Source organism: Neolamprologus multifasciatus, chromosome 11 (genome assembly GCF_963576455.1).
Source record: "Neolamprologus multifasciatus chromosome 11, fNeoMul1.2, whole genome shotgun sequence".
NCBI lineage: Eukaryota > Metazoa > Chordata > Actinopteri > Cichliformes > Cichlidae > Neolamprologus > Neolamprologus multifasciatus.
The window spans coordinates 28356208-28364150 of NC_140449.1; the positions used below are offsets into that span (position 1 = coordinate 28356208).

At 39.8% G+C, this 7943-nt stretch overlaps 1 long non-coding RNA gene across 2 annotated transcripts in view; it reads right to left on the reverse strand.

The window, feature by feature from the left end:
* LOC146508724 (uncharacterized) overlaps positions 1–7943 on the reverse strand; it is a 376303-nt gene that overhangs the window by 123029 nt on the left and 245331 nt on the right. The window lies entirely within an intron of this gene.

The following is a 7943-nucleotide window of genomic DNA, read 5'->3' on the forward strand; positions in this document are numbered from 1 at the left end:
AATCATATTTTTAAACCCAAATGGCCTGTTTTTGCCCCATGTTCCCTTCAACATTGTCCATACAGTAGGTACAGCAGCTACATGATATCCTCAGTGTTATGATCAGTATGTTAGATTACTGACTTGGCTGTGCAGACCTCTCAATTGAGTGAAATCAGAAAGTCTCAGAAGATGAACCAGGTTTTCCATCCCTCTTCAGTTTGTTGTTCTTAGCTTCATGAACTTGAACCTATATGTCAACAGTGTCCTTGAGCAACACACTGAATCTGCAACTGCTTCAGAGCGCCTTTAATGGCACCTCTCTTTTATCGGTGCGTATATGTGTTTGAGGTTAATGAAAGGCATTTCAAAGCACTTGGGTATAGACGTGCTTGCTACATAAAAATACTGAAATGCCAAAAAATCCAAATGACAATATTTCATGCAGAATTTGTTATTCCCAAAACACTGAATTGCATTTAGCTGTGAAATGCCAGGGTTTCTGCTCCCTTTCTTTAATGTCTGCTTCTGGAGATAGTGAAAAAATTGAGATATTGATTTAAGTCTTTGCTCAAGTAAAAATGAAAAAGTACAGGATTGGAAATCTACTGAAGGTACACGTGTAAAAAACTGTTTTTATCTATGAGTTCTTTTCTCTTATAAAATAAATAACTTCAAAAAATGCTTCTCACTACTATCCCTGTCTGACACTGGTAATTCAGAAAGGCTGAATCTGCATTTTAGATATTAATCTCTTCGCTGCACAGAGCTTGGGGAGTTTGACCATCACACTGATTGGTCAGAGGTCGGCTTGTGGACATGTTGTGGTTTGTCTAGTCCATTTCAGGGTAACAAAAGCAGGCAATGACACCAATTTCCACCCCATTGACCTTCCATTGTGGGGAGGTTTGAGGGGTGACAAGGAGGTCAGTGGTGATGCTATGTTTTATGGGTTGATGGTGGTCTGCCTGACCTCAGCCTGATCATAGAAAAGAAAACAAACATATGCTCTTTTTAAATTGACTCTAAATCACAAGGGACAACTTGTGAGGTTCCAGTTCATTAAATAGATTTGGACTTCCACTGTGGTTAAGATTATTTAGAGATGATGTAATGTCACAGCCTTCCCAGACCATAATGTTGAGATAGAAAAACCCACATTTCTCCAAATCAGAACAGGACATTTTATCTGTTCCTATCCCCAAATGTGATTCTAACAGATTGGTTAAGACTATTTAAAATAATACATAAAACAACACTCTTATCAAAGACAGAATTTGACAATAGAAAGCTTATCTCTCTGTCATTAACAGACAATGATCAACTAATGCACATATTTCTCAGTATAAACCTTTTCCTCTCTGCACGTTCCCAGGTAAAGTTCGCTGCATGTCCGTATCCTAGTTTTTGAAACAAACTTTCCACTTTATATACTTGTTCAAGTAATCTGAAAAGTCTTCCCAGAGTAGGACTTTTTTTTTCTTTGCCTATCCAAAAACTTCGGCAACCAAAAAAAAAATTACTCTACTAAATACTGCCAGGAACTTAGTTTCACCTTTCTCAGGTCAAACCTCAGCTCAAGTTTGCCTTAATTTTTGTAGGAAAACTCAAGGTGTCAGATGTAGTGATAAAAAAAAAAATAAACTAGTAAATTAAAAAATATTTTTTAAAATCCTGTTTAAGATTGTCTGCACCTGAAACAGTGTGCCAGTATTTTTGCAGGACCTGTTGGCTAATTTAAACCTGCTATAAAGTAGTTTACAAAGAGAAAGTCAAACATTTGCACAACATCCTTCTTTTCTACCCGGGACACCTTGAAAGTTTTGTATTTTTCAGTCATCAAATCACTACCAAAAGGATGTCAACCACCTGTTGAATGTACAACATGGTGTGCACAGAGCTGCTGGGCACTTATTCAGCACTTGAATAAGGGAATCATTGAATCTTTTCTTTTTCTAACATATAACCAACTTTCTTTTTGCTCTGAGAAACTATGTTCCTGTTTCCTTTTCACCTGTGTCACCAGCCAGACCAGTGCTTTCCTAGGTACCTTAACTCAAATAGTATGTGGCGACAAATAACATATTTCAAGGTTGTAGCAGATCACATCTCCTTCTTCCATGCTGAATTGTTTTGGCATCCTAATGTAGCCTTTGACATGTGAGAGAAGCAGAAATAATCAATATAATTGACTTTAAAAATCTCATTATGCCATTGTTCTGCATATTTGGCAGAATCTTATTTTAAGTGTTCGCATGTTCTGGATGTAAAACCCCAAAAGAAACAGATAGATATAACTCACGTTTTCTCCAAAATACTTAATGTAACCAAGTAATGATGTTTAATTCAGTAAAAGTCTCTTAGAATGGAAGTTATTTTGAAAATGGGGAAAGAATGTCTGTTCGGTAATGCAGTAATTCTGAACCTGCTGCTGAACAGTCACAGTATCAGTGATATAAATGGTGTTTTACCCCCAGTGTCTTCAAATATCCCCCCCAGAGTTTGACTTTTAAAAAGTATCATAGGAAATTCCGTCTTTTACAGCTAGGAGCTCATTAAGGCGAGATGAGAAACTTCACACATTTAGAGGAACAAAGAAATCTTTAATGTGTAAAAGCATCTTTAAAACAAACAGGAAAAAAACATAAAAAAAAATATTGATTAAAAGCGCTCTCATTTCTGTTTAGTCTGCTGATGAAGGCCCCAATAAAACAACCTTGGAATTTAGTTTTGTTGTTGTTAAATAATGTACAAAAATCACAAAAGGGCAGTTGAAAAAGAAAAGCTAAATAACATTTCAGGATATTCATCTTCCTTTTCTTAGCAGGGAAATAACCAGTCAATACTCATTACTTTATGTGTGCTATATTTTTAAATGATCCTTGCGGTGTCCCCTAAAATTGATAACGTTTTAGTCAGTCAGCTCGTATATGACGAAATTTACAGCAAGTTTCAAGATTGTTCACAGGTTATTCAGCCCACATTATTCCACATTTGTGTGCAGATTTTAATTTATTCCAAAGCAGTCGGACTAAACTCAGGAGAAAATGTGTAAATATAGAATATTTCATTTCTTTGAATAATTCACCATAGTTTCAAGAAAAGCCTGACACAGCATTATACACCGTATATTATATACTGTGAAAATAAGGGAATTAAGTTAATTTTAACTAACTTAAAGTTGCTCTGTGAGAAATAAACTGCATGTCTGAGGGTTCAAATATACTTTATAGTTAATTTACCAATACAAGTTTACAACATTCATCACTCGTGGGTCTTTTCTCAGCCTGAGCCGTTTCAAGATTAGATCACTGAAAAGACGCAGTTCCTCCAACGTCCAGACAGATCCATCTCTAAACAATCTGAATAAAACACATTTCATGCAAGTCACTGAACATTTCCTGTCCTTCATCCACAATGCCACCCACAGCCCACAAACACGGAGGCCCTCACAAGTTTAAAATCTCACGCATTACCATGGGAGCCAGCCAGATAAACCTCCACCCTCACTGCTTTTACCTTATTGCCTCTATGTGGCCCTGATATGGCAACAGAGGGACAATGGCCAGCTTGTGTGCAGCTTCAGATTTAATGCTGGGGAGTAAATGGTGATGTGGGGGTGCAGTTGTTGCTCCAAACAGAAGTGTAAGTATACTCAGAGGGTGTGGTGCAACTGTTAAAAAGCAGACACTGACAGTCGCCTTGAACTTGAACCCCACCCCCCCGAGGTCCCCTTGACCTTAGCTCTTTTCCCGTGCTCCTCTCTGCCCTCAGCGGTGGTGGTGGCCTTTGTTGAGCTGTCGGCATTAACTCTTCGCGCCTCTCTCTCACAACCTACTCCTCCCCACCCAACGCTCCGTCCTCCATCTTCCCCGGGGGCCAAGCCTCTTCTTCCTCTTCGCCTTCTTCTGTAACCACTTCCCCCTGTATTTCTGATTTTGTGTGTACCCATCTGCTCTGTGCAAACTCCCCACACTCCAGTGGGGAATTTTGTTTTCCCAGAATGCTAATCTGACCCCCAGGGTGGGGGGGTTCATTCCCACATTCTGGATCTGGGATTTATTCTTTTGTTTTTAAGGAGAGAAGCACTGCAGGATTTGTCCTATCACAGGGCAAAGGATAACTACTGTAGGTATAAAAGCTGAAGTCTCTTAGAGCATTATGAGCAAGATTTGTGATTAAAGCCGTCAAAGAACTGATGATTTTCAGGAATTCTCCAATCTTTAATCTTCTGAACCCTGACCAGCATTTTAACTTTCACCCAACTGCTTCAATAAATGTGTACCGGATCCCCAAATGTGTCATTTAATTTTTACAAGACTATAAAACCACATTTAGCTTCCGTCTCCCTAGTTGCCCCTGTTTATAGGATTTTGCCTCCAAGCTACTCACGTTCCTAGGAGCTCTGCTCTGATTGTGTCTTGCACCATTATCATTGTTTTCATTTTTTTTTGTCATTTTTAAGAGATTTGTCTCCAAAATTAGGACCTGTCACTGATCAAAAATGAAGCAGCTTTCAAAGGAGTTTCACTGCATTTTTGATTTTGTCAAAACACCTCCATGGTATGAACAACAACTCGGATGCTAGCGGGGGCAAGAAGACGGAAGGAGAGGAGGAGAGGAGCAGAGTGATTTAATCTGCTAATTTTTCTCAGGTCTTTTGGCTTTTGACAGGCAAGTGTAATGGTCCTTCAAGTAATGGAATCAGCCACTCAAGCAATACACACACACACTTGCTCACAGACGCATGCACACACATTCACTAGCTAAAAGCATGCCTGTTTTGCATATGAATGACATCACCGTAAAGTTTTCTGGGGAGGTTTTTGGCGGTTGGGGAGGACAGAGGGGGACGTGGTGGAGAGCAGCCCTATGAAAGGAAAAACATTAGTCAAATCACTTCCCGCTTCAGTCACCCGCCCCGGCCAAACTACTTGACATTCCACAACAGGGCTCGCTCGCCTTCAAGAAGAAGCATCCTCAGTGATCCGGACGTCTAACTCATCAGGCCTAAGCTGCAAGTTTTACTAGCCTCTCCTGCTTGAGTATTTCTCCTTCATTTTATACTTAAATAAGCTCCAAGTGATGGCTTTGGGGTGTGAGAGGATTTTAAGCTTAATGTTTTAACTGCTACCTGTGCAGATGACAAAACTTCAATTTGAAATGTCATCCTGCAAAGGTAAAAACCTTGTCACTCTCACTTTTTTTTTTACCTTTTAAGTTAGGCTGAAACACTGAAGGTCCTCGTTTACTGCACACAATTCTATTATCTTTCCAAACTCCATTAGCCAAACTGAAAAATGTCAAGCTGCAAGCTAGATTATGGTACTGAGTTGCCATCCTGAGAAATACAAAAACACGTCTATACTGGTGTCATTTACCTCCCTTCTCTTTTGTAGTCAAACATGATGTCACAATTTTTCATGTCAGTGAAACGTGAAGAGTAATGGCGGATGTCTAAGTTTAAACAGAAGTGAATTTGGGTTAAATGTGAACGTTTTATACGAGTGTGTGCTATGTAATCTCAGCTTCAAAAAAATGAAGTTTTTTTTGTGAAGCGCAACAACATAGCTAACATCCAGTCTTTTAAATATGATTTCAACATTACTAGTGAAAGTCCAGTATTCACTGTTTTGCTTAGGTTTGCTAAATAGTACTACCCTAACTTATTTAACTTAAGTAAACTTTACTTAGTGTTTTTGAGGCAACGAGTTTGTGTAATTTTTTCAAGTTCTGGGAACTAATCGGATTTTACAGTGTATTAGCAAATGATGCTAAAAAAAATTAAAGTAGAAACATTCAGAATGGAGCATAATCGATAAATTATACAGCATTTAATGGAGCAGTACTTATTCGTTAATTATGCTCATTCATAGCACCTTATGGTGGTTTAACTATGTTTGTATGCTGTTACTAATCATCAGATGTTTGCATGTTTTTTTTTATGTTGCATCATAATATTCAAAGTAAGCAGTATCAAGAGTTTCAGCTCAAAAGTAATACATTATTTCCCTTTTGAAATGTATAGGAGCAGAAGCATGAAAGATGCTTTTCCAGAAAAGGGAAAATCATTAAGTCAGTGTTACTGGAGTTCCCATGAGTCTCCTTATTTGGCAGCTCAAACCCACTAGTTGTCAGATTTCCAGATTTCTTCACTACTTGGAACAAAAGCATTGCCAAGCACACAAGAGGAACATCGTGATACATGGTTTTCCAATCATATGTTCTCTATTTAGAAAAGCAGTTATTCAGACTATTTTTCAAATGAAGAAATACTCGTTCCAGCCTGACTTACATTCCGTCTGCCCTTTCAGCTTCATGATGGTAATGTATTTATAGCAACAATAAATCATCTGATAATCAAAGTGGAAAAATCATGTTTAATAACATTTTAAATTTTATCTGAATGGCATAAGCCACTTTTTACCCATGCGAACTGTGTGTGTGTGTGTGTGTGTGTGTGCGTGCGCGCAAGGCGCTAAAATTTGATCCTCTAGCTGCCACTCGTCAGATTGCTTATCAAGAAATCCTTCAATAATCTCCAGACCAACTCTCTGCTCACACACACACACACGTCCGCATCTTTATTCTTTATTTATTATAAATGAAAAATCACACTCGACAACATATCCTTCAGAGCTTCTGATGTCATTTTGTCTTTGCTCTATGAACAGAATGACCAGCTGCCACACTGCGAAGCAGCTCACAAAGGTGGACAGATCTGGACGGACGCCCACTTTTTTTGGCTCCAGCTACGACAGCATCCAAAGGCACACACATCCTCTGTCCTTGCAACCAGTTGCAAACATGTTTTCCCCCCAAAATCACACAGAATGGCCTCCTAGGGTTGCATTCCTGCATACCAATGCGATTCTGAGCAACTTGTGAAAGTTCATCACAAAGCATCACACCAGTTCCAAGACCTTGGACGTGCACCAAAACCCGCCATTTCCCACTTTTGGACCCCCGCTTGCCACCAGGCTCCTTGTGTTCGCGTCAATCAAATTGTTCCGCGGACCCCTTTGCAGTTTTTCTTTAAATCTGCTCCAAGTCATGTTAATGTCATTGAGACGCCATCTTGGAATCAATTTCTTCAGTCTCATGATTGGCCGTTGCGAGCAGCCATTTTGTGCTATATGTCAAAAGGAAGCCACACCCCATCGCTATAAACACAGCTCCCTAAACACAAGACTTACTGTCATTTAGGATGCCAACTGCACAAAGCAAAATGCGGGGTCAACTTTTTCGTTTTTTACTCAGCGGCCTGACAAACCTTTAATTCTGAGCAGCTAGAACTTTGACTGTGATCCAACATGGCTGCAAACGACAGCCCGGGTTGTACGCCGTCACTCCAGCTTGCTCTAGTATGCTTAACATTGACACTCAGTTCATTAAAGCCTATAGTGCTTGGCTAATGCAGCTTGCCTCTTGGCAGAATGACAAAAACTGTGAATCAGATTATGAGGGCCATAACACAGCCAAGAAACACAGAGGGCGAGTGGAGTTGTCACAGAGGACCATGCTAGCTCTTTGGATGTTAACGCCTGGGACATAATGTAATTGCCGCCTGCCCTGGTTAATAAGGGCATTGTAATATTTGCATGGAGCTGCTGTTTATGTGTACTATGGCTCATTTGAACGTGCAGCGCAGCTGTAAACAAGAGGAGAGTAGCTCGTAAAGCCTCGGCTGCTACAAAGCGAGAATGCAGACACCCATGGGGGTGCATCGGCTGCGTTAAAAACCTCTTTCATTGAATTACACGAGACTTCATAAAAGAGAGGGAATGAATGAAAAGAGCTGCCAAATCAACCTGTACTGTAAAGGGTTACATTTCATTTGTTTTACAGTGGGATTACCCTTTTTTACATGACAATGCTAATGAATTGTGAGGGGCCCATATGTCGGTGTGGGCGCGTTCGCCATATGTGGTGTCAGACAGCAAATCACGCAGGGGAAGTGTTTT